The sequence below is a fragment of the Culex quinquefasciatus genome, chromosome 3, assembly GCF_015732765.1.
Source record: "Culex quinquefasciatus strain JHB chromosome 3, VPISU_Cqui_1.0_pri_paternal, whole genome shotgun sequence".
NCBI classification, from domain to species: domain Eukaryota; kingdom Metazoa; phylum Arthropoda; class Insecta; order Diptera; family Culicidae; genus Culex; species Culex quinquefasciatus.
In genome coordinates this window covers 102,333,852-102,359,315 of record NC_051863.1, presented here as the reverse complement: position 1 = coordinate 102,359,315, position 25,464 = coordinate 102,333,852, and the positions used below count along the sequence as shown (strand labels likewise).

The window sequence follows — 25,464 nt, the reverse complement described above, 5'->3', positions numbered from 1 at the left end:
AAATCGTATCATGGCCTCGTCCATCATCGACAAACCTCTGGTATATCAGGGTTGCAAAATCCCGATTTACCTGGACAACAACGCTACGGAAGTTCGTGTGCTTGACCTACCTCTAGGCATAAGCAATGATGACGTAGTCAAAGTGATGAGTAAATACGGCGAAATTTTAACCATCACCAACGACCGCTGGATTAACTTCTTCCCAGGGATCCCAAATGGAGTTCGGACCCTGCGGATGTTGCTGAAACAGCCAACGCCGAAATCAATCACTGTAAACAACGCTGCTGCAGCAGTGACGATTATAGGCAAAAAATCGCTTTGCAAACTCAAAGCAAAGAACAAAAAATGTGGGGATTCGAGTAACAAGGTGAACCAAAAAAGCAGTACACCACCGACTGAACCTGAGCCAAGCAGCAGCAGCAGCAGAAAAAGCAACAACAGTAAACCAGACCAAAATGCTATGGAAAAAAGTGCAATCGACGAAGAAGACAACGATGGATTCGAGACCGTGCTTTCTAAGCACACTCGCAAATCCCGGAAGCGCTTGCAAGCATATTTGGACGCGGATTACGACTTAAGAACAAAACGAAGAGAGATGGCTAAAGAAGAAACAACAGATGAAGAAGACGAAGATGCCATACAAGCAAAATATTATTACAATAAGTGTTATGAGTTAACGGTTAAATCATCGAAGGAAGAGGACGAAGAAAAAAGTAAAGAACTTGATAATTTAAGATCCAAATTTGCCCGTAAATATTTAAAACTAAGACAGAAATCGTTAGAAAAAAGGCATGGTAGCAATTATTGAAATAAAGCCAGACAAGTGATCAAAAACTTTGTAAACTTTCCTCTTCTACTATCCACCTTGAAGAGACGAATGCACAATGGTGTAAAATCTCTATAATAAATAAAAAAAAACAATTCTGAAGAGACAGGGGAGGAAGAAGCGTGGGGACACACCACCATACGCTCCGTGATTTGGTTGTAATCGTTGGGAGCACCATAGGGACGTGGCGTTAGATCGTGCTGCCACCTGGTTTTTTTAAGCGCAAGAGTGTAAAAGTGCTGAGTCATCGTCTAAAAATAGACGGCGTCCTATCTCACCCAGCAAAATGAAGTCGATAAAGTAGTCGGTTTCGATGAGAAAAAGTGGAAAACGTGGTCTAAAAATAGCGACGCCATCTCCCTATGCTAAGAAGGTTTGGTGCTCCGTGACCCTCTGGGATGGGACATTGTATTTCCACGAATGCCCTTGGTACTATATGTCGTGGTTATAGCGCCACAACTCGCTCTCTGTAACAGTATTCCTAATTCTAGTCCACGCTTACCAAGTCGTCATGGCCTAGTGGTTATCATTTTTGCTTACCAATCCAAAGGACGGAGGATCGAACCCCACCTCGAGCGACTTTGATTTTTCGTTTCATCATTTCAGAATTATGTGTTCTTAACATTCTCGTCGGGAGCAGATGGGAATCGAACCCAGAACCATTAAGCATAAGCATAAGCATAGGTGCTCACCCGCAGTTGCTACTCCGTTATTGACCAGGACCTCCAGAAGTTACATCCACGAGCCGTGGAAGATGAGTGGGCGCTATCTTTCCTCGCTTCGCAACTTCTCAAAGGCCCCTATCATGCTGATCAATACCGGCGCCGGCCACGACCAGTGGTAGAGTCACGGGGAAGTGGATGGGAATGTTAGTCCGATACTTGAGTGATAGAGATCGCCCAATCGACTGCTTCTCCGACAAAGTATCACATGAGTTTTGAGGGGGTTAGTAGATGGGTATGAGGTCAGGATTCACGATTGGCAGTGATGTGACCATGAGCATTAAGTTTATTAGTTGAAAATTTTAAATCTTAGGCAGCCGGCTGCGGAAAGATAAATAATTGATTATTTAAAAAAGTGTTTAGATCGAACGCGTGCCAACCGAGCAGTAGTGCTATGGGCTGGACTTATCAGTATATTTTTACTGTTGGTACAATTTAGTTTACGCGAGCAAATTTTAAAAATGGTAAATAAAAGGCGCTTTACTCTTCATAAAATCGATAGTTTGATGAGTTAATACTAAATCTGCCTCTTGGAATAAATTAATACGATCAACGAATATAAACGAAAAGAAAACAGGACACCACGTTACCGATTGTAATGAAATTTAAACAATAACTTAAACGAACTAAACTGGCGGCGTGCCTTCCAATCAACGATGATAAAAGAAGGACTTATGAAAAATAAAATATCAGGTAAAAGGGCTCCGAAAAACACGTTGCAGAGTAACCGCGAGGTCCCGCTACTCACAATCGAGTCTAAAAATTCAAAAACGCGCGCTAATACTTAATTATTAAATAATGACCCTATAACGATTATTTTCAATAAGATTTGGATTTATCGAACGATTCTGGAGATTTTACGCGGTTTTAAATATTTATTGGGCTAAATATGAAAAAGAATTTACATTTTTATACCTCAACATTATACCGAGTAAGAATTTTAAATTCGACTTGAAATTATTTATGAAATGTATCAATATAATAAAAACTGCCACACACACACACACACACACACACACACACACACACACACACACACACACACACACACACACACACACACACACACACACACACACACGCACGCACACGCACACGCACACACATGCACTCATTTCCATCTCTCCATCAAAAACTCAACAACGTGCATTCCGCTCTCACCAACACTGACTCAAGGACGAAACACACAAAATAAAACAGAACGCCTCTCAGTGGGGAGAAGCGGCAGCGATCGAGAGGCGACTGCGTGCAAAGCCGTGATTCTCAGCAGATGCCGCAAGCGCAAAGCTGCCATCGCAAACTTCTCTCACTCGGCAGCTTACTAATGCAACCATAACCCCAAACAAATCTCTTCACCTCGAAGAGCACATACCTTCTTTTTAATCCCACCCAGCACTACCCACTTGACTTCTTGACGGACCGAAAATAAAACCAACATAATAACTTCCATGATTTTCGGATGAATTCTGAAAATTCCGTCAACCTCGACACCTGTTCACTCGGGTCACACAAGACTTTCTTCACCGATTCGCTTTTCTGGTAGCTGACTCTATTCTTCCATTCTGTTTTCCTGCTTTTCTGTGGCCCGGCTCAAAGGCTCGATGTCACTAATATCACCAAACACTAAACCGTTCACTGCTAGCCGGAGGGCGCAGCGCCAGCCGAGGCGCCATATTTGCTACGTTCTCATCGTAAACAAAACGAAATCAAACAGCAAAAAAACACTTTCGCTTTAGATTTCTGACGAAAATCCATAGTTTTTCGAAGCACTGCCTATCCACAAATTGCTTCCACTACTAGGTTTCACAAAATAGGCAGATTTTCCCACTCGAAATACGCGAACAAAATCGAGTCGAGCGAACGACGCAAAACCGCGTGCACTCGCGTTGATGGCCGGGTTGCCCGAATCGAGCCCAGAACCATTAGCTTACAAAGCGAACACCGTAACCAGTCAGCCACGGCTGCTCCTCCCACTGACATGCTGCGCCTTAAGTACAAAATCTAACTAGGATTGAAAAACAAAAAACGCGATACTTCCAAAGTGAGCGCTCCGTGAGCGAAAAATGAGCGCGAGCGTGGGGCAAACGCGAGCTGAAAAAATCGGAGCAAACGTGAGCGCGGGCAAACGTGAGCTAGCTCGCGCAGCGCTCCTCCTCACGAATGAGTGAAAAGTGAGCGCTCACGAGCGCGTGAGCGTGTGAGGAACGCAACATTGCACGTCACGGTGCACTGGACGATAACGTTCCCAAGTTCCGATGATGTTGAAAATTGCCCGAACTGCCTTCAGTTCAGACGGCGTTGTCGATCCTTTTTCGAGATGAACCAGGTACGGTTGATCACGATACTTGATGTCCTTGTTGTGTCTCGTCTCGTGAAGACTTCGATCACGTTAAACTTAAGAGTTTTTAGCTCTTCTTTCAGCACACTCACATCCATGTCATAGAGGCCACGGAGGACTTGTTTCATGGGGCGTTTACCTGGATCGTCATGGCTGTAGTATTCAATCTTTGTGTTGTTCAAGAAATCCCGAACGTAGTTGTAATCCTATCTGCTAGGTAGCAGAATTTTGAGTCCATCAGCACACAAGCGAATGGAAGCTCGTAAAGCACCAGATTTGATACCCGGTCAGCCACTTTCGCACCGAATCCGATGACAAAGTGTTCACAAAAATGTGTGGCAACTTTTCCCGTCGTTTAAATTCTTCTTTCTCGCTCACGTCCACAAGGAGGGTAGCGAACTGGTTTCCAGACGATTTTTGAGCGTCCTTGCTCAAACTACAAGATTTTGCAGGTAGAGCATCGGCAATCTTTAACTTCTTCAAATCTTCCGATCCTGCTGGTGAAGACCGCCTCTTTTTCTTGCCGTTAGGCATTTTTGCACTTTTCAGGAGCTAATATCGAGGAGTACCTCACTGATTGGTGGTCCACAAGGGATAATCTTTTGCGCTTGAGTTTAGGATAGTGCAGAATCTGGTGCCAGTATGAATTTATGATAGAAAAAAAAATGAAAATATTGTCAAACCAAATTTCAAAAATCCTTCTAAATTGCAAAACTTTTTTTGCATTTGAAAATGTATTTTTTCATATAGTGCTAAAACATTTTAAGTTATTTTTTTTCGAACAATTTGCACTTTAAAAATATGTTATAGAGAAAAAGCAACACTACGAAAGAAATTAAAAGCTGCCCTTTTTTACTTTGTTAATCCGACTGCAGTTACAGTCTCTTAATGTTTATATTTTGTGAAAAATTGGTTGACAGGCGATATTCAAACCCTACACCATCAGTAAGGACTGCGCCTAGGGGTGAGACACTCCTAATCAATTATTGTAACGCTAATCAACTAGCGTTGATTTTGGTCAATTTGCTAATTGATTAGCGCTGATTTGGCAGATCATTCCCACCATGACATAAAATATCTTGTCATATTGAGAGAAGTTATTTTGACAGCAGCAAACGTGTTTTGTTTCGAATTGTTTTGGTAAAATTTGTATCGGAGAAGGTGGAGCAGGCTTGAATTTTGTTTAGTTCCCTGAAGGCTTCGAATTTGGACCTGATTGAGAACCATGACGACGGAATCCGGTTGAACGAGATAATTTTTCTTGAAGTTTTTCTGCAGACGCACCTCAACGAGGACAGATATAAGTGACAATTCCACGCCACGTCGCAAAATTGCACCGGAACGCAAGCAGCAACGCAACGCGCCTTCGGGAACTCTACCTCTACCAGCTGGCGGCGAAATTAAATGAGCACATGCGACGGGACGAGGAAGGATCGATCAGCAGCGGCTACGGCCGCCGTAACTTCAAGCTTAATGGTTGTCGAGTACGACGAGTCAAACGAATAGAAGCGGTCGATGTTGTCACGTAACTGATTCTCAACAATCAGCCCAAGCTCACCGCGGAACGTCCTCGCCAAATGTGACCGTCCCCAGTAGCTCCTGTGCCGAAACGTTCGCTAAGTAACTCCCTGAGCTGCAGGTGGACCCTGGCGCGTCCGTCATTTCAAGGAACCGGGAATGCGTTCAGATGGCCGGAAGTAGGATGAACCGGTTGTTATGTCCGTTCGGTTGGTGAAAGCGATAATTGAAACGTTCTGCTCGGACTTATGCCGTCAATTTCCACCGGATGTCCTGCGCAAGCGCCTGCCTCTTCCACAAGCGGTGCCCAGTTCAAGAAGCCCCGCCCTTCAATGACGACTCCGACTCAGAGATCGTTGACGTTCTCGAGGAGGGCGCCGTGGGGACATTTCGATTCACAACAATCTCAGCGGAAAAAGCAAAAATGTGAAGACCGAACACATCTACGAGAGCATCAGCAATCTTAGGTGCTGCAACCTGCCGGCAGCAGCCAAGACGACTGCGCAGAACAACTCTGCCACCTCGATCTGCAGGCTGGAACTTAGCGTGATGGACGAGACGCTTCCAGTGGGGGCGACATTGGTCCTTCCGACGGCAACCTCGGCTGCGGTAGCCGCAACGCCGTCAGTCGAGCGAACTCGATGTACGTAGTTCGCAAGTCATGATCCTCGCGGAAGGCCACCAAGCTGGTTGAGGATCTCAGCCGGCCAAGGTGCGCTGCTTGTCAGTTGGTTACAAGAACTGCTACGAGAACTTGATCGTGGACAAGGAGTGGTGCTGCAAGAGTTCACTCTGCCGCCGGGAGCTGATCAAGATCATCCGGGATAGCATGGTGAAGAACAGTCTCTGGTAGGTGTTAAGAAACCCCTCCTTAAGTAACTCAAACTCTCGCTTCTCCCCAAATTTAGGCAACCCCTAAAAAATTCACCAAAGCATCGCCACCGGTTGCACACGATATAGGCCCGCGTCAGCGGAGATCAACATCAGCAGTGCACCACGGTCGGTGCCGACCAAAAGCTGGCGGTTGCCGCCCACCACGAGACTAACCTGTGCGGTTACGATTCCTATCTGCACCAGACGATCTGTGCGGCGGCCGCTTCGGCGAAGCATGCAGCCCTGCATGGCGGAGTTGTCGCCAACGGTGGTGTCTTCACGTCCCTGCCGGTCGCGACCGTAACGCCGAGCAGGATTCTGCAGCAGCACGTCGCGCATGCCCAGGCAAAAAGGTACGATGCGTACCGCGCATTTCAAGCTGAATTATGTATACTCATTTAAACACTTTCTTTTCAGGAAGGAACAACGCCTCGCAGTCACAAACCGGACCCATGCTCATCAGGTGAAACTCAGTACGGTGGTGCTCAACCAGCAGTACCCGAATCTGTTAGCTGGCGGAAGAGGTGGCCGGACGGTGAGGCCCCCGGATGGGTATCGTCCTCAAGCTTAAACGATCTAAAAGCAAAGAGAATATCATCCTGAGAACAACAAAACTCGACAACGTGTTCGCCGCAGAACTCCTACTGGAAATCCTCAAAATCAAGAAGAAGTCTTCAACAAAGAATAGAGATATCCACGCGCGAGAGTGTGTTAGTTTGGAGTTTAGTTACACGCAAACACAGGCAAATCGAGTAGAATGATTCGTCTGTCAAAATCAGCTGTGTCCTTTGTTATACCACGAGCACGTGGTAAACAGCTGGTTTTTACAGGCGACTGGTCTACTCGATTTGCCTATGTCTGCGTAAAAATAGTGTAAACAAAATCAGCTGCTTGAAATTCAGCCAATCACAATCGATCAAAACCAAAACAATACTTTAAATACGAATACTAACACAGAATCATGGTGTGCGTGAGAGAAACCGTGGAGATCTCTATGCCTCATCAGTTCGGCGACCAAGAAGAACATCCGGACGCACCACACGACCAAAACGATTTCATCCTCGACCGCACTCAGTAGAAGGGTACATCGACAAGAAGATCGGACTATTTTAGGATTAGTTTTGTTTGAATTTAATATTTTGTAGTTTATTTTATCACACGGCAAAGCAAGCTGGCAATCTTCCATCAGTTTTTAGACTAGCTTCTGCAATCCTCGTTTGGCATTCTCCAAACCATCGATCTCTATTCAGGTCCTGACTTCCACGGCGGATATCCTTTGCAGGCCCGTCCAAGTTTAAATATAGAATCTCAACGAGGGGGGAGCGGCCACATCAGGGAATCTTCCGTTCAACCGTCCCCGTTTTTTACGTTTCCTTGCACTACTCGTACTTGTGTTTTAACTATCCGAATTCGTTCATTTTCGCAGCTGATGAAGTAATATTTTAATTCAATTCATTTTATTTACCGAAATAACAATTTTACAATTTGTGTGAATAACTGGTTCATAGAGATTTGGTGTTCCTTGCAACTATTTCCTTTTCAATAACCGTTTGGTAACAGAAGGTTCTTCAAATGCAATTAAACAAAAACTAGGGAAAATTTGGCCAAAAAACCTAGTGAGATCGTTGATGAAGTAATATTTGACGAAGTCGTTCGCTTGAGTTTTAGCTGGTATTGACCATGGTCCGCGAAGGAGATTCTTAAGAAATGGGCAATCGCTAACGGAGAGGTCGACGAGCGTGAATTCCGACACCAGCGACGTTGCCTCAGTACTGACCACCCGTTCTACAACAGCGTTGTCTCCACCAGTAACTCGCTATTTACCTATTTACCTATTTATTTACTGGCCGTGCTTGGTCTTCGGCGACTTGCTTCATGATTGATGACTGTTAACCATGGTTAACCGCACGTTGATGGTGTTGAAGCAAAGCTGATGGCTGTCCCCAAACATACACCTGTTGACCTAACCTCCGGGGTATGTTCCGGAGTGTGTTTACGATGCCTGCTGGGTCTTTTTTTAGACTGGAGGAAATCGTCCAAGATCGGTGACAAGAGGGAAGGCATTTACATGAGGCATTTGTTCAGAATATCGTCGATAAACTTGCACACGACCTCGGGGCGGTTAACACGGTCGTCAACGCTCCGGATGAATGCGATTCTGGAGTGGCCTTTTTGGAAAAGGTTTTGGCTGGAGCGAAAACTGGAGAAGGTTCTGCAGTACTGTTGGTTGGCGTTTCTTTGCGTGCCATGGTGATTTCCGGGAGTCAGTGGTCCGCAACCGCCCGTGGTCAGGACAGGTCACCGGGGAAACCTTCGGATGTTTCTTCGATGTCGACATTCTTGAGAGTTGTTTTTCGGGCGAGCCTTTTGAGCTTGTCCTTTTTTTTTTAGCAGCAGCACTATCGTATCTGGATGGAAATAGACACTATGTAGCGTGGAGGTAATCCTGCGTAGACCGGACAGGTACAGTTTTCCTCTTCCGCCATCTGGAAAAGTGGTCCATTATGATTCGTGGCCGTTCCGGGAAAGCAAAAATAAATTTGTCTCAGCAACCACAAAATTTTGTTTGTTGTTTTGGCATTCTTGACAGATTTTTCATCACACCAAGATAATTCGAGAGGGTGGGAACGCGCTAGTTGATTAGTGTTGCGCTAATCAACTAACTGATAATTTGTAATCAATTAGTCGAATATTTTAGTTGATTAGGGCATGTGTCCTGCCCCTAGGACTGCGCCTTAGTCCGGCCATCAGACCGTGAGCCCAGGAGCATGTTGACAGCTCCCATATAAACTGAGCGTACCTCTTTTTTGTGGGCCCAGTGGGCCTAAGATGACGGTCTTCGATATTATCTATCCAAACATTTGAATATGGCGAACATTATAAATTAAAAGTGTATTTTCCTTGTTTTGGTTTAAAACGACAAAATAAGCACTTTCAAATCATTTTCTTGTAAAACTTGTTTAGAGATACGCCATGTTCAAATATTATTCTAGGAGAGTTGGAGGGAGCGTGCCGCGAAAGCCGTCACGAAAAAAAATTCCATACGAATTTTGAGTTGCGTTTCGGACGATCTCCAACAAGTCCCACTAGCCATCTGTCGGTGGATACGCGCAACTCACGAAAATTGTCATCTTAGGGTAGGCCTGATGTAGACCGATGGTTCACCCTAAAAAAGGTTTTATCTCTTATCCCCGAATCCCACTTTCCCGAATCCCATATCCCCGAAAATCATTTCCTCGAAAATTTCACATCCCCGAAAATCATTTCCCCGAAAGTGCCACTTCCCTGAAAATCATTTTCCCGAAAATTCCATATCCCCGATTGTCATTTACCTGAATGACCATTTTACCAAACTGTCGTTTTCCCGAATTTACATATGGGTCATTCCACCTGAAGCGGAACACCATTTGAAAATTACCATCTCCGATTCTGCTCAAATTTGGCAGAGCTGTTAAGACTATCAAAACATGCAAAAATCCCGAATTTCATCCAAATCGGACCACCCCCTCCATTTTTGTACCCTCCCAAAAAATCGACTTTTTGGCGATTTTTGAGCGAAACCCCTATCTTCAAACGACGATAACTCAGGAACCACAAATCTTAGAGGGTCGGTCTTAGACTCAATTTTGAAGGAAATTGGACGTAGAATACATTTCCGTGATCAAAATTTAGATTAAAATATGCTTTCTACCTGAATTGCGCAATTGAAAACTTTAAATGGCCGTATCTCAAAACAGCCCTATTTATTTTTTAAATTTGACCTCACCATCGTATTCCCCGTCCGATTTTACATAAGAATCACTTATCGACAGAAAGGAATATTTTTCGTCCCAGAGATATCGAATTTTAAAGTTTTAAGTATTTGAAATTACCTATAATATCTACACTCGCCGCATCTGCTAGAAGCACTCAGTCGTGCTGATCAATAATAACTACCTGGTGTTCTGTAAGATGAATTATTTTTTCAATTTTATACGATTTTGAGATAATCAATACCTTGAACAATCTATTTTTTGTTTAAGGGTGCACAGCAACCGTTAAGGAATATAATTTTTAACGCACTATTTTTCCTGATCTCAGTGTCATTGAACCATATTAAGTAAAATTTGAACTTTTAATATTTATTTGCAAATGCTACAGAGTTTTTACAATACAATTTTCGAAAATTTATCATTATTCTATTATTTTCATATTTTTCTAATTCCTCATTTCTTCCCACTTTCTCAAATTATTTCTTTTATTTCTTCTTTTATTTGAAACGAGAACAAATGTAGAGCTGGCTGTAGTAGATGAAATAATTCTCATGGGTTCTAGAGCTTTTGCCATGTGCGGTAGCGAAATAGTGCCATTCAGCAAAAACCCAAAATTCTGCCTTAGGGTTTGAAAGATTGATCATATTAAACCGATTAATATAATGTGTTTCATCAAAAAAATTGATGATTTTTTTTTTCAATTCTGGTACATTTAATTTCAAAAGCAATACCATATACTTCTGATACATGTGGATAGCAGCTGTATCGTCTTCCAAGATTTCGAAATGATTGACAAACAAAAAAAAGATTATTGTTCGGACGGTGTCAAAATGAACACTACTGAATAATAACACAACTAGATAATAAATCAGATTAATCGTTGTGATTTTCTTACCTTTTCCAGTTTTATACTTTCCAGAAATCCTCCTCCTTAATCATGCTTCACGAGAGTTTTGTTCATATTAATTCATAATTTTTAACACGATAATGTATCGTACACTTTTTCTTAAGTTACAAGATCAATTACAATTTCCTGCTAGCTCTGCGGGAATTCCATTCTGCCCTGTATTGCATGTCGTTCTTGCTTTGTACTGTGGGCTAGCACACAAATTCACCGTATACAGCAGTTTCCTACAGTGGCATTACATTTTTGCCTTATTTGCTAATGATTATTTGGGATGAAATCTTAATTCAATAAATAACCAGGTAGCAGTTATTGAACAGCGCTTCTGAGTGCTTCTAGCATATGCGGCGAATGAAGCTAATGTAGGTAATCTCAAAAACTAAAAACTTTAAAATTCGATATCTCTGGAACGAAAAAAATTCCTTTCTGTCGATAAGTGATTCTTATGTAAAATCGGACGGGGAATACGATGGTGAGGTCAAATTTAAAAAATAAATAGGGCTGTTTTGAGATACAGCCATTTAAAGTTTTCAATTGCGCAATACAGGTAGAAAACATATTTTAATCTAAATTTTGATCACAGAAATGGATTCTACGTCCAATTTCCTTCAAAATTGAGTCTAAGACCGATTCTCTAAGATTTGTGGTTTCTGAGTTATCGTCGTTTGAAGATAGGGGTTTCGCTCAAAAATCGCCAAAAAGTCGATTTTTTGGGAGGGTACAAAAATGGAGGGGGTGGTCCGATTTGGATGAAATTCGGGATTTTTGCATGTTTTGATAGTCTTAACAGCTCTGCCAAATTTGAGCAGAATCGGAGATGGTAATTTTCAAATTTGCATTTTTTCTTGCACACTTCAGGTGGAATGACCCATACGAGCAATTCTCTGCGAAATCTGTCTTTTTTCTTTAATTTTAATTTTTGTATTTTTTATCCGACTGAATCTTTTTTGATGCCTTCGGCCCAAAGAAGCCATTTTGCATCATTAGTTTGTCCATATAATTTTCCATACAAATTTGGCAGCTGTCCATACTAAAATGATGTATGAAAATTCAAAAATCTGTATCTTTTGAATGAATTTTTTGATCGATTTGGTGTCTTCGGCAAAGTTGTAGGTATGAATACGGACTACACTAGAAAAAAATGATACACGGTAAAAAAAAATTGGTGATTTTTTTATATAAGAGCAATTCTCTACGAAATCGGTCTTTTTTCTTCAATTTTAATTTTTGTATTTTTTAATCCGGCTGAAACTTTTTTGGTGCCTTCGGTATGCCCAAAGAAGCCATTTTGCATCATTAGTTTGTCCATATAATTTTCCATACAAATTCGGCAGCTGTCCATACAAAAATGATGTATGAAAATTCAAAAATCTGTATCTTTTGAAGGAATTTTTTGATCGATTTGGTGTCTTCGGCAAAGTTGTAGGTATGGATACGGACTACACTGGAAAAAAATAATACACGGTAAAAAAAAATGGTGATTTTTTTATTTAACTTTTTATCACTAAAACTTGATTTACAAAAAAACACTATTTTTAATTTTTTTTATTTTTTGATATGTTTTAGAAGACATAAAATGCCAACTTTTCAGAAATTTCCAGGTTGTGCAAAAAATCACTGACCGAGTTATGAATTTTTTAATCAATACTGATTTTTTCAAAAAATCGAAATTTTGGTCGTAAAAATTTTTCAACTTCATTTTTCGATGTAAAATCAAATTTGCAATCAAAAAGTACTTTACTAAAATTTTGATAAAGTGCACCGTTTTCAAATTATAGCCATATTTAAGGACTACACTAGAAAAAAATGATACACGGTAAAAAAAAATTGGTGATTTTTTTATATAAGAGCAATTCTCTACGAAATCGGTCTTTTTTCTTCAATTTTAATTTTTGTATTTTTTAATCCGGCTGAAACTTTTTGGTGCCTTCGGTATGCCCAAAGAAGCCATTTTGCATCATTAGTTTGTCCATATAATTTTCCATACAAATTCGGCAGCTGTCCATACAAAAATGATGTATGAAAATTCAAAAATCTGTATCTTTTGAAGGAATTTTTTGATCGATTTGGTGTCTTCGGCAAAGTTGTAGGTATGGATACGGACCACACTGGAAAAATAATACACGGTAAAAAAATTGGTGATTTTTTATTTAACTTTTATAAAACTTGATTTACAAAAAACACTATTTTTAATTTTTTTATTTTTTGATATGTTTTAGAAGACATAAAATGCCAACTTTTCAGAAATTTCCAGGTTGTGCAAAAATCACTGACCGAGTTATGAATTTTAATCAATACTGATTTTTCAAAAATCGAAATTTTGGTCGTAAAATTTTTCAACTTCATTTTTCGATGTAAAATCAAATTTGCAATCAAAAAGTACTTTACTAAAATTTTGATAAAGTGCACCGTTTTCAAATTATAGCCATATTTAAGTGACTTTTTTGAAAATAGTCGCAGTTTTTCATTTTTTTAAATTAGTGCACATGTTTGCCCAGTTTTGAAAAAAATATTTTTGAAAAGCTGAGAAAATTCTCTATATTTTGCTTATTCGGACTATGTTGATACGACCTTTAGTTGCTGAGATATTGCAATGCAAAGGTTTAAAAACAGGAAAATTGATGTTTTCTAAGTTTCACCCAAACAACCCACCATTTTCTATCGTCAATATCTCAGCAACTAATGGTCCGATTTTCAATGTTAATATATGAAACAATTGTGAAATTTTCCGATCTTTTCGAAAAAATATTTTGGAATTTTCAAATCAAGACAAACATTTTAAAAGGGCGTAATATTGAATGTTTGGCCTTTGTGAAATGTTAGTCTTGATTTGAAAATTCCAAAATATTTTTCGAAGAGATCGGAAAATTTCACAAATGTTTCATATATTAACATTGAAAATCGGACCATTAGTTGCTGAGATATTGACGATAGAAAATGGTGGGTTGTTTGGGTGAAACTTAGAAAACATCAATTTTCCTGTTTTTAAACCTTTGCATTGCAATATCTCAGCAACTAAAGGTCGTATCAACAAAGTCCAAATATGCAAAATATAGAGAATTTTCTCAGCTTTTCAAAAATATTTTTTTCAAAACTGGGCAAACATGTGCACTAATTTAAAAAAATGAAAAACTGCGACTATTTTCAAAAAAGTCACTTAAATATGGCTATAACTTGAAAACGGTGCACTTTATCAAAATTTCAGTAAAGTACTTTTTGATTGCAAATTTGATTTTACATCGAAAAATGAAGTTAAAAATTTTACGACCAAAATTTCGATTTTTGAAAAATCAGTATTGATTAAAAATTCATAACTCGGTCAGTGATTTTGCACAACCTGAAATTTCTGAAAAGTTGGCATTTTATGCCTTCTAAAACATATCAAAAATAAAAAAATTAAAAATAGTGTTTTTTTGTAAATCAAGTTTTAGTGATAAAGTTAAATAAAAAATCACCAAATTTTTACCGTGTATTATTTTTTCCAGTGTAGTCCGTATCCATACCTACAACTTTGCCGAAGACACCAAATCGATCAAAAATTCCTTCAAAAGATACAGATTTTTGAATTTTCATACATCATTTTTGTATGGACAGCTGCCGAATTTGTATGGAAAATTATATGGACAAACTAATGATGCAAAATGGCTTCTTTGGGCATACCGAAGGCACCAAAAAAGTTTCAGTCGGATTAAAAAATACAAAAAAAATCGAATGACCGAAATCCTAGAGAACTGCTCATAACTTTTTATCACTAAAACTTGGTTTGCAAAAAAACACTATTTTTATTTTTTTTGAATTGTTTTAGAGGACATAAAATGCCAACTTTTCAGAAATTTCCAGGTTGTGCAAAAAATCATTGACCGAGTTATGCATTTTTTTTATCAATACTGATTTTTTCGAAAAATCGAAACTTTGGTCGCAAAAATTTTTCAACTTCATTTATTGATGAAAAATTTAATTTGCAATCAAAAAGTACTTTAGTGAAATTTTGATAAAGTGCACCGTTTTCAAGTTATAGCCATATTTAAGTGACTTTTTTGAAAATAGTCGCAGTTTTTCATTTTTTTAAATTAGTGCACATGTTTGCCCAGTTTTGAAAAAAATATTTTTGAAAAGCTGAGAAAATTCTCTATATTTTGCTTCTTCGGACTTTGTTGATACGACCTTTAGTTGCTGAGATATTGCAATGCAAAGGTTTAAAAACAGGAAAATTGATGTTTTCTATGTCTCACCCAAAGAGCCCACCATTTTTCAATGTCGATATCTCAGCAACTAAGGGTCCGATTTTCAATGTTATAATATGAAACATTTGTGAAATTTTCCGATCTTTTCGAAAACAATATTTTCAAAATTTTCAAATCAAGACAAACATTTTTTAAGGACGTAAAATTGAGTTTTTGGCCCCTTTAAAAATATTTTTTTCAAAAGTGGGCAAACATGTGCACTAATTTAAAAAAATGAAAAACTGCGACTATTTTCAAAAAAGTCACTTAAATATGGATTTAACTTGAAAACGGTGCACTTTATCAAAATTTCACTTAAGTACTTTTTGATTACAAATTCGATTTTACATCGAAAAATGAAGTTGAAAAATTTTTGCAACCAAAATTTCGATTTTTTGAAAAAATCAGTATTGATTAAAAAAATTCATAACTCGGTCAATGATTTTTTGCACAACCTGGAAATTTCTGAAAAGTTGGCATTTGATGTCCTCTAAAACATATCAAAAAATAAAAAAAAATAAAAATAGTGTTTTTTTGTAAATTAAGTTTTAGTGATAAAAAGTTAAATAAAAAATAACCAAATTTTTTTTACAGTGTATTATTTTTTTCCAGTGTAGTCCGTATTCATACCTACAACTTTGCCGAAGACACCAAATCGATCAAAAAATTCCTTCAAAAGATACAGATTTTTGAATTTTTATACATCATTTTTTTATGGACAGCTGCCAAATTTATATGGAAAATTATATGGACAAACTAATGATGCAAAATGGCTTCTTTGGGCATACCGAAGGCATCAAAAAAGATTCAGTCGGATTAAGAAATACAAAAAAAAAATCGAATGACCGAAATCCTAGAGAACTGCTCATATACCCGAATGGTTACTTCCCCGAAAATTCAATTTCCCCGAATTATAATCTAGATTTCGAAAAAATGTGTCCACGTGGTTTATGGATTATGGTTCCATAGCTGATTATTGAATTACAAAATGCATTTTTTTAACATTTCATCACCGCCATTTTGGATTTAAAATTACTAAATGACATTAAAATAGTTTAAGGGTTATACTTAAGCCAAAAAAAAAGACGAAAATAATAGTGTTTATTATTCGATTATCCGAAGTGAACTTTTTACAAGGCCTTCGGATAATCCAGGGATCTGACACGCATGCAGTTTCCTGAAGTCCCCGTCAGAGGCGCTGTCAATATTGTTTACGTGTGGTTTTTGAAAAGGTCGTATGAAATAATTACATAAATTTTGTAATTGCATAAATTTTGTGTTTTTTACGCGGCCAGCTGTAAGAGGCTACCTAACAACGATGTTTATTTCCAACTCGTACACGCACGTGCTCTCTCTCAGGTTCAAACTCTCTCACGGTCTTGCTCGCCTGCCTGTTTGCAAACAAGCACGCGCGCTGTTTCGTCGTCGTCGTCGTTTTCGTTTGCCGTTCGTTGCGCTGCGTTCCTGGCATGTTTATTATAATTTTCAGGGCTGCGGAGTCGGGTCATATTTCAAACGACTCCGACTCCGGCTTTCTCTGATTAGCCGACTCCGACTCCGACTCCGGCTCCGGCTCCGGCTTTCAACAAATGGTTGGCTCCGACTCCGACTCCGACTCCGGCCTACCAACTCTAGCCGACTCCGACTCCGACTCCAGCTTTCAACAAATAGTTGGCTCCGACTCCGACTCCGACTCCACATATTTGTTTCAAAAGTTAGTTAACTATTATTAGTTAATTATTTTTTAAACATTGATAAATAGGATTATTTGAATACTCTCTAAGCGTCATATTTTTCTCAAGAAAAATAAGTTAAGTAAAAGTAAAGTAAAGTAAATAAACGGAAAAAAGTTTCTAGGTTACAAGTTTTATACGTTATGGAAACAGAAATAAAAAAAATAACTTCAATTTTAGAGGCATTCTGAGAAGAACAGTTTTGTAAGTAAATTTGGATTTATTTGCTGAACCTCAAATTTGAAAATATTTTTTTCAAAGCTAATAAATTCAAATATTAAATTGTTATTTTTGAAAGAATAACTAAAAGAAACCTGGCCTTAATGATCTATTGAACATTAAAATTCAATTTGCTCACTTTCAGGCTGACATTTGTAAGAAGCACAGTGACAGGCACCTTGTTTTTAAAATGACAATTTTAAACGATACATTTTTTTTTTTGTTTTTTTTAAGACGTACATGGACATCACGCCATGGCTGAAGGAGATTATTATTGCAAATCAATATATCTAAACAATTTCTTCGTGGAAAGGACGCTTAAGATGTCCTTTTCAAATATCTGTGACATGGAAAATAATTTACCCTGGAAATTTTTAATTTATTTTAATTTTAAAATTTTAAATACTTTAAAAATGAGGCGCACGATACTTCGTGAAACTTCACCTAAAACGAAGCTTTATGAATGATCTTGCGCCTCCATCAAAATATATGAAAAAAACTTAAAATATAATAAAAAACATATATCCACAATTAAATTATTTTCTAGGTCACAAATATTTAATTTTCTAAGGTACATTGTTATGCAATGATTATCACCTTGCGTCATATTGGCGTGGGACATACAGTATGAAAAAATTTCTACCAGTTGATAATATTTTGATTTTGTTTTTTGTATAATATTTGAAAAATAAATTAAAATTCTACATTTTGTTCTATAATTTTTTTTATTAGTTCATTTTTGTACTGAATTCTTGAGATTTGTTCAACGATAATTTGCAACGATATCAAAATAGTTTAACTAAAATCAACATCAACAATCAATGATTAATTCAAAATTTGTTGCAACTTCTTTTGATATTTTTTGTTAGTTTCAATTATTTTAAATGCAATATATTGATTTTCTTCTACTTAGTGAAAAACAAAATGCGCATGTTGAGTTCCAAGTAAGAGATTGTCATTATCGTTGATTATTTGTTACAAAAGTTAAACTGTCAGTGACTCTTTTTCGATTTGCAAAAACAGTGATTACTTTTTTTTAATCTTTTTATATGTACCTCTTGCTATCGGGGTAAAAGATGACTGTGTGTGTATTTTTTTTTCCAGAAATAACTGGATGAAATTTGGTCAAATTTGAATTGAAAGGGCACATAAATATAGGCAAAAGGAAGCATTCATGAATCAATTAGATATGTCTGACTACATAACCAATATTTTTTTATTATTTTTTAAAAATGATTATAGTGTAATAACACAATTAGAGCTTTTCAATCACAAAAAAAAGGTTTAAAAACACAATGGCATCTGATAAATCAATTAAAAATATAAGATGTTTTGTAAATTTAGCTGTTCTATAGGAAATACTGAACAATAAAAAAACATATTTTTTGTTGAATTTAAGATAACTCCGGCTCCGACTCCGACTCCGGGTTATCAGAAATCCTCGGCTCCGACTAATATATATATATACAGCAATTCCCCACGAAAACAGCATGGAAAAAATCAAAAGTCCTCGGATCGGGCTCAAAATTTTTCTGGGGGTTCCCTGGCCGAAATAATTAGACCCGTATTTTTTTGTTTGGCCATTACGGTGACCTACGCCGTGTTAGGGTAGTCTGAAAAATGGCCATTTTCGTCGATTTTCGCAAAAACCACTTTTTTCGAAAAATCATAACTCCTCGCCATTTTAACCGATTTCAATTGTCTTATATGCAAATGAAAGGTGATAAGTTGGCCTTTCAAAGAAAAATAATAAGAAGTTTCAAAAATCTAGCCTAACATATGAAAAGGGCGTATGAAACTTTAAAATGCCGTTTTGACGGTGTCTGGACCAAAGAGCCTATGTCTGGAAATATTTTTATCGGATTCCCCGGACATTTTTACATAACATACTAAAAAATGGGAGGAGTTCATTAACAGGATTCCGAGATATGATTTTTTGAAAATAAAATCCGTGTTTTTTGACGCGCCGCGCGCAAAAACCGGAGAATGACGAAATTGGCAAAAAATCAACTTTTTTCACTAAAACTGCGATAACTTTAAAATTTCAGCGATGACCTATAGATGTTTGGGTACCAAAATTTTCGTAATTAAAAGACGCAACTTTTGGTACCTAGACATGTATAGGTCATAGCTGAAATTTTGAAGTTATCGCAGTTTTAGTGAAAAAAGTTGATTTTTTGCCAATTTCGTCATTCTCCGGTTTTTGCGCGCGGCGCGTCAAAAAACACGGATTTTATTTTCAAAAAATCATATCTCGGAATCCTGTTAATGAACTCCTCCCATTTTTTAGTATGTTATGTAAAAATGTCCGGGGAATCCGATAAAAATATTTCCAGACATAGGCTCTTTGGTCCAGACACCGTCAAAACGGCATTTTAAAGTTTCATACGCCCTTTTCATACGTTAGGCTAGATTTTTGAAACTTCTTTTTATTTTTCTTTGAAAGGCCAACTTATCACCTTTCATTTGCGTATAAGACAATTGAAATCGGTTAAAATGGCGATGAGTTATGATTTTTCGAAAAAAGTGGTTTTTGCAAAAATCGACGCAAATGGCCATTTTTCAGACCACCCTAACACGGCGTAGGTCACCCTAATGGCCAAACAAAAAAAACAGCCAGAGAACCCCCAGAAAAATTTTGAGCCCGATCCGAGGACTTTTGTTTTTTTCCATGCTGTTTTCGTGGGGAATTGCTGTATATATATATATATATATATATATATATATATATATATACAGCAATTCCATTTGAAAAGAGCCTAAACCAAAAAAAAAGTTCTCCGATCGGGCTCAAAATTTTTCTGGGGGTGGGGACAGCATGGAAAAAACAAAAGTCCTCGGATCGGGCTCAAAATTTTTCTGGGGGTTCCTTGGCCAAAATAATTAGACCCGTATTTTTTTGTTTGGCCATTAGGGTGGCCTACATCGTGCTAGGGTGGTTCAAAAAATGGCAATTTTCGTCATTTTCGCAAAAACCACTTTTTCTAAAATCATATCTCCGCGCCATTTCATCCGATTTTAGCTGTCTTAGACGCAAAGAAAGGTGATGAGTTTGGCTATTTGGGAAAAATAGTAAAAGTTCCAAAATCTAGCTTAACTATTGAAAAAGTCGTATGAAAACTTAAAATGGCGTTTTGACCGTGTCTGGACCAAAGAGCCTATGTCTGAAAATATTTTATCGGATTCCTCGGAAAATTTCACATAACATATCAAAAAATTGGCGATGTCGAACCGTACGTTTTGGAGATACGATTTTTGAAAATAAAAACTGCGTTTTCGACGCGCCACGCGCAAAAACGGGAAAATGACGAAATCGGCAAAAATCAACTTTTTCACTAAAACTGCGATAACTTTAAAATTTCAGCGATGACCTATACATGTCTGGGTACCAAAATTTTCGTAATTGAGAGACGCAACTTTTGGTACCATAACATCTATAGGTCATCGCTGAAATTTTAAAGTTATCGCAGTTTTAGTGGAAAAAGTTGATTTTTTGCCGATTTCGTCATTTTCCCGTTTTTGCGCGTGGCGCGTCGAAAAACGCAGTACGGTTCGACATCGCCAATTTTTTGATATGTTATGTGAAATTTTCCGAGGAATCCGATAAAAATATTTTCAGACATAGGCTCTTTGGTCCAGACACGGTCAAAACGCCATTTTAAGTTTTCATACGACTTTTTCAATAGTTAAGCTAGATTTTTGGAACTTTTTACTATTTTTCCCAAATAGCCAAACTCATCACCTTTCTTTTGCGTCTAAGACAGCTAAAATCGGATGAAATGGCGCGGAGATATGATTTTAGAAAAAGTGGTTTTTGCGAAAATGACGAAATTGCCATTTTTGAACCACCCTAGCACGATGTAGGCCACCCTAATGGCCAAACAAAAATACGGGTCTAATTATTTTGGCCAAGGAACCCCCAGAAAAATTTTGAGCCCGATCGGAGAACTTTTTTTTTGGTTTAGGCTCTTTTCAAATGGAATTGCTGTATATATGTATATATATATGTGAGTTAGCTACAAGTATTACGTAAATTTTTTCACATTTAACATTTATTAGATGAATAAATCAAAGTTCTGCTTAACTATTCAAGCAATACAACACAACCGCCCGCATCATTTGTCAAAAGTTAGTTCGCAAAAATCGTAACTCAGCCAGGCCCCTCACGTTTCTCTCGTTCAAACTAAGTGTTCCGGAATCGATTGAGAGTTTGATTGTCGCTACAGACTTTTGGCCAGAAGGTGTTACAATCAAGCCTTTTTTAGTGAAGCGACAAGCTCCCGAGCTCATTGGTCCTTCCTCACACAACCCGCAACCACTGAACAACCTCGTTTCGCCACGCAGTTCACGAACAACGACTCCTCGTCGCCGGCCCGCTCCGAAAATGATTCCCAATCAGTCTCAGCACACAGCACGTCTGTACCCATACAATCTACCGCTACCGTTTTATCATCCCAGTCAGTTGGCGATGCCCCATATGAACCAGTATCTTCCGCTGTACGGTCAGATGCCAGAAGCTGTCCACCACAGGCAGCAATGGTCAACAATGGTTTAAGGTCTGCCATTTCACCCGCTCCACCACCAACCGACCCTCGTACGACTAACCAAGCTGCAATGCATCGTGAAGAAGCGACAAATCTTCTGCTCTACTATCAAAATGTAGGGGGTATGAACACTACCATCGCAAATTACTATCTCGCTATCTCTTCCGCTTCTTACGACATTTATGCATTTACCGAAACCTGGCTGTCAACAACTACCCTCTCGAGTCAAATCTTCGGTACCGAATACGAGGTTTTCCGCTGCGATCGTTCTGCCGCGAACAGCTGCAAAGAATCAGGCGGAGGTGTCCTTCTTGCCGTCCGCTCCAGTCTCAAGCCACGCCTACTGATCCCACCGAATTGCACATGTCCAGAACAGGTGTGGGTTTCAGTCCCTCTCGCCTCATCCACATTGTTTGTGTGTGTTGTTTATATTCCTCCAAAATTTGACAACGATGCGACTCTCTTTGAGCAGCACAGACGATCTTTGACGTGGATTTTATCCAAGACGAAAGTCAATGACAGCATAATGATCGTCGGCGATTTCAACTTTCCGGGTATCCGTTGGACACGCACCCCGACGAACAAATTGCTACCAAATCTTGCTCTCACCCCCTCGAACAAGCTTAAACATGATCTCCTGGACGAATATTCGACTGCGAACCTGAGCCAGTTAAACGACCTGTGCAACAGCTCCAACAACGTGCTCGACCTTTGCTTTGCCAGCTCGAAAGTACCTGTCAACTGTGCCCTCCTCCCAGCACCTTCACCTCTCGTGAAAGACGTTCGTCACCACTTGCCCTTCCTGGTTTCTGTCTCGTGTACAGTGTTCACCTTTAGTGACACGAACGGTAGTACCTTCATAGACTACCGCAATGGTAACTACGAAGGTATGAACGAATTCTTGGCAACCGTTAACTGGACTCAACTGATGGCCAATCTCGACGCCAACGAAGCTGCTGTTACTTGGACGGAAATTTTGACGCAAGCTATCAACGTCTTCATCCCGAAGAAACAGCGGCAACCTCCTCAACATCCACCATGGTCTACTCACCGCCTGAAGAAGCTGAAGACCGTGAAACGTGCCGCACTCAAGAAATATGCCAAGCATCCGACAGATCGTTGGAAAAACCACTACAGAGCTAAGAACCGGAAGTACAGTTTGTTAAACAACCAACTTTTTCGCCGCCACCTAAACCGCATCCAGAGCCGCTTGAAACGTGAACCCAAAAGTTTTGGAACCACGTCAACGAGCAGCGGAAAGAAACTGGTCTCCCAACCTCGATGGTACTCGACGGTGATGAGGCTACAACCACCGAGAGTATTTGTGACCTTTTCCGGCGCCAGTTCTGCAGTGTCTTCAATAACGAAACTGTAGCAGACTCGCAAGTTGCTAGGGCTGCTAGTAACGTTCCACTGAGACCTCCCATCGGACCTCATCCGGTGATAAGCTCCGAGTCCGTTCGCCGTGCCTGCGCCCGCCTGAAGAGTTCCAACAGCTGTGGACCGGATGGCATCCCCGCGGTTGTGCTCAAAAAGTGTTGCGATGCACTCGCGGAACCGCTGGCTCAACTCTTCAACACCTCGCTTTCCACCGGAGTTTTCCCATGTTTCTGGAAGAAGTCGTTTTTGTTCCCTGTTCACAAAAAGGGGCCTAAACGTGACGTCCGGAACTATCGCGGAATCGCTGCCCTCTGCGCTGTAAGCAAGCTCTTCGAAGTCATTGTGCTAGACTTCATCAAGTTCAACTGTTGTGATTATATCGCCCAGGATCAACATGGCTTTATGGCGAAACGTTCTACCAGTTCCAATCTGGTCACCTATTCGTCCTTCATCCTACGAACCATGCAGAAACGGAAACAAATTGACGCCATCTACACGGATCTATCGGCAGCATTCGACAAGCTAAACCACCGTATTGCTGTTGCTAAACTCGAGCGACTGGGCTTCAGCGGTTCTCTGCTCGAATGGCTTCGCTCCTACCTCACCGGACGAGAAATGAGCGTGAAAGTGGGCGACGTAATTTCTGCCATATTTGCTGTTTTTTCAGGCGTCCCACAAGGCAGCCACCTGGGTCCCCTGATTTTTCTCCTCTATATGAATGACGTGCATCCTCTGCTTAAATGTCACAAGCTGTCTTACGCGGACGACATAAAGCTTTTCACTGTTATCGATGAGACCAGAGACTGCCAGTTTCTTCAAGAGCAGCTCAACCGGTTTGCCAACTGGTGCTCCGATAACAGAATGGTTCTTAATGCAACTAAGTGTTCAGCAATCACTTTCACCCGCAAACGCAACAAAATTTCCTTTGACTATACTCTTTCAAACACCACCATACCTCGGACTTCCTGTGTGAAAGATTTAGGCGTGATGCTGGATAGCAAAATGACGTTTACTGACCATATTACGTACATGGTTTCCAAAGCTTCCAAAACATTAGGATTCGTCTTTAGGATAGCTAAGCATTTTCGAGATTTAGGCTGTCTCAAAGCTCTTTATTGCTCGCTGGTTCGTTCTACGCTCGAGTACTGTTCCACGGTTTGGGCTCCTTCTACCAGAACGCCATTCAACGCGTGGAGTCGGTGCAGCGAAAGTTCGTCAAATATGCCCAACGTCACATCACTTGGCCTGATCCTTTAAATCCTCCGAGCTATGCTGAACGTTGCAAAATGCTAAACCTTGATCTTCTTTCGGTAAGACGTGATGTTGCAAAGGCAGTGTTTGTAGCTGACCTCCTGCAGTCGTCCATTGATTGTCCCGCTGTTTTGCAACTGATCAATATTAACACCCGCCGGCGTGTACTTCGCAACCACTCCTTTTTGACGGTTCGCCGAGCTCTGACTATAATTACGGACATAACGAACCAGTTTCTAGTATGTGTCGTATTTTTAACTTGTGCTCTGACCATTTCGACTTTGACCTATCCCGCGACAAAATCAAAATCCGTTTCCTTAATTTCCTCAAGTCCCTTCCCTGACAATACACACGTAGATTTTAGAACACTGTGATATTTTTGTTAATTTATTAAGTTAGTTTTAAAAGTGAACCCGTCTTGTATCATTTGAGTTTTGTGTACTTGTTGATGCGAAAAGACGAGGTGGTTTTGTGCCTTTTGAGAGAGTGTCTTGGAATATGCTAGACACATCTCAAGGGGCTTTTGTCCACCTCCTAATAAAGAAAATGAAAATGAAAATCAACACACTGAACTTCACTAATCAACTGAATAGCTTAAGTTTCCTTGAAACAAAATAAAATTAGTTTGATCCGTTCTGACCGTTGGGTTAAAATTAATTAGGGTAGGGTGGTCATCAATGAGACACTTTTGGTTTTTAACTTTCAACGATTTTTTGAAAAAAAAAAAAAAATTCATCAGCATGTTTTAATGAGCTTTGTGTTGCATTTTAATGTGTTCTAACATTGACCAAAATATGAGATCGATCCGACATCTACATCCAGAGTTATTCATTGTAGACGCACTTGCACTATGGGCCATCTCCATACAAACAAGCGGCCAAATTATTTGTTTGCTTTTTAAATGGTTTTTCATACAAATTTGGGTAATTGTATTGAAATGATATACGTCCATTTTTATGACTTTTCATGTTTTTCAATAGTTGATTGTTTATAATAAATAGTCTTTTCATATATTTGCAAGTGCAACAGAGTTGCGTATATATTGTATTACAAGTTTATATTATTAAATTATGGATAATCTAATACATCCCCACTTTAAGGACACAACCCCTCCCTCCTCTTTCTTTCACCCCCCCCCCCTCCCCTCCTCACCAACAACCAAATTTTGTTAAGCGTAATAA

General features: G+C 39.3%; 1 protein-coding gene across 2 annotated transcripts in view; it reads left to right on the top strand.

The window, feature by feature from the left end:
- Positions 1-25,464, top strand: part of LOC6046101 (GTP-binding protein RAD) — a 114,744-nt gene that overhangs the window by 74,629 nt on the left and 14,651 nt on the right. The gene's annotated exons all lie outside the window — the stretch shown is intronic.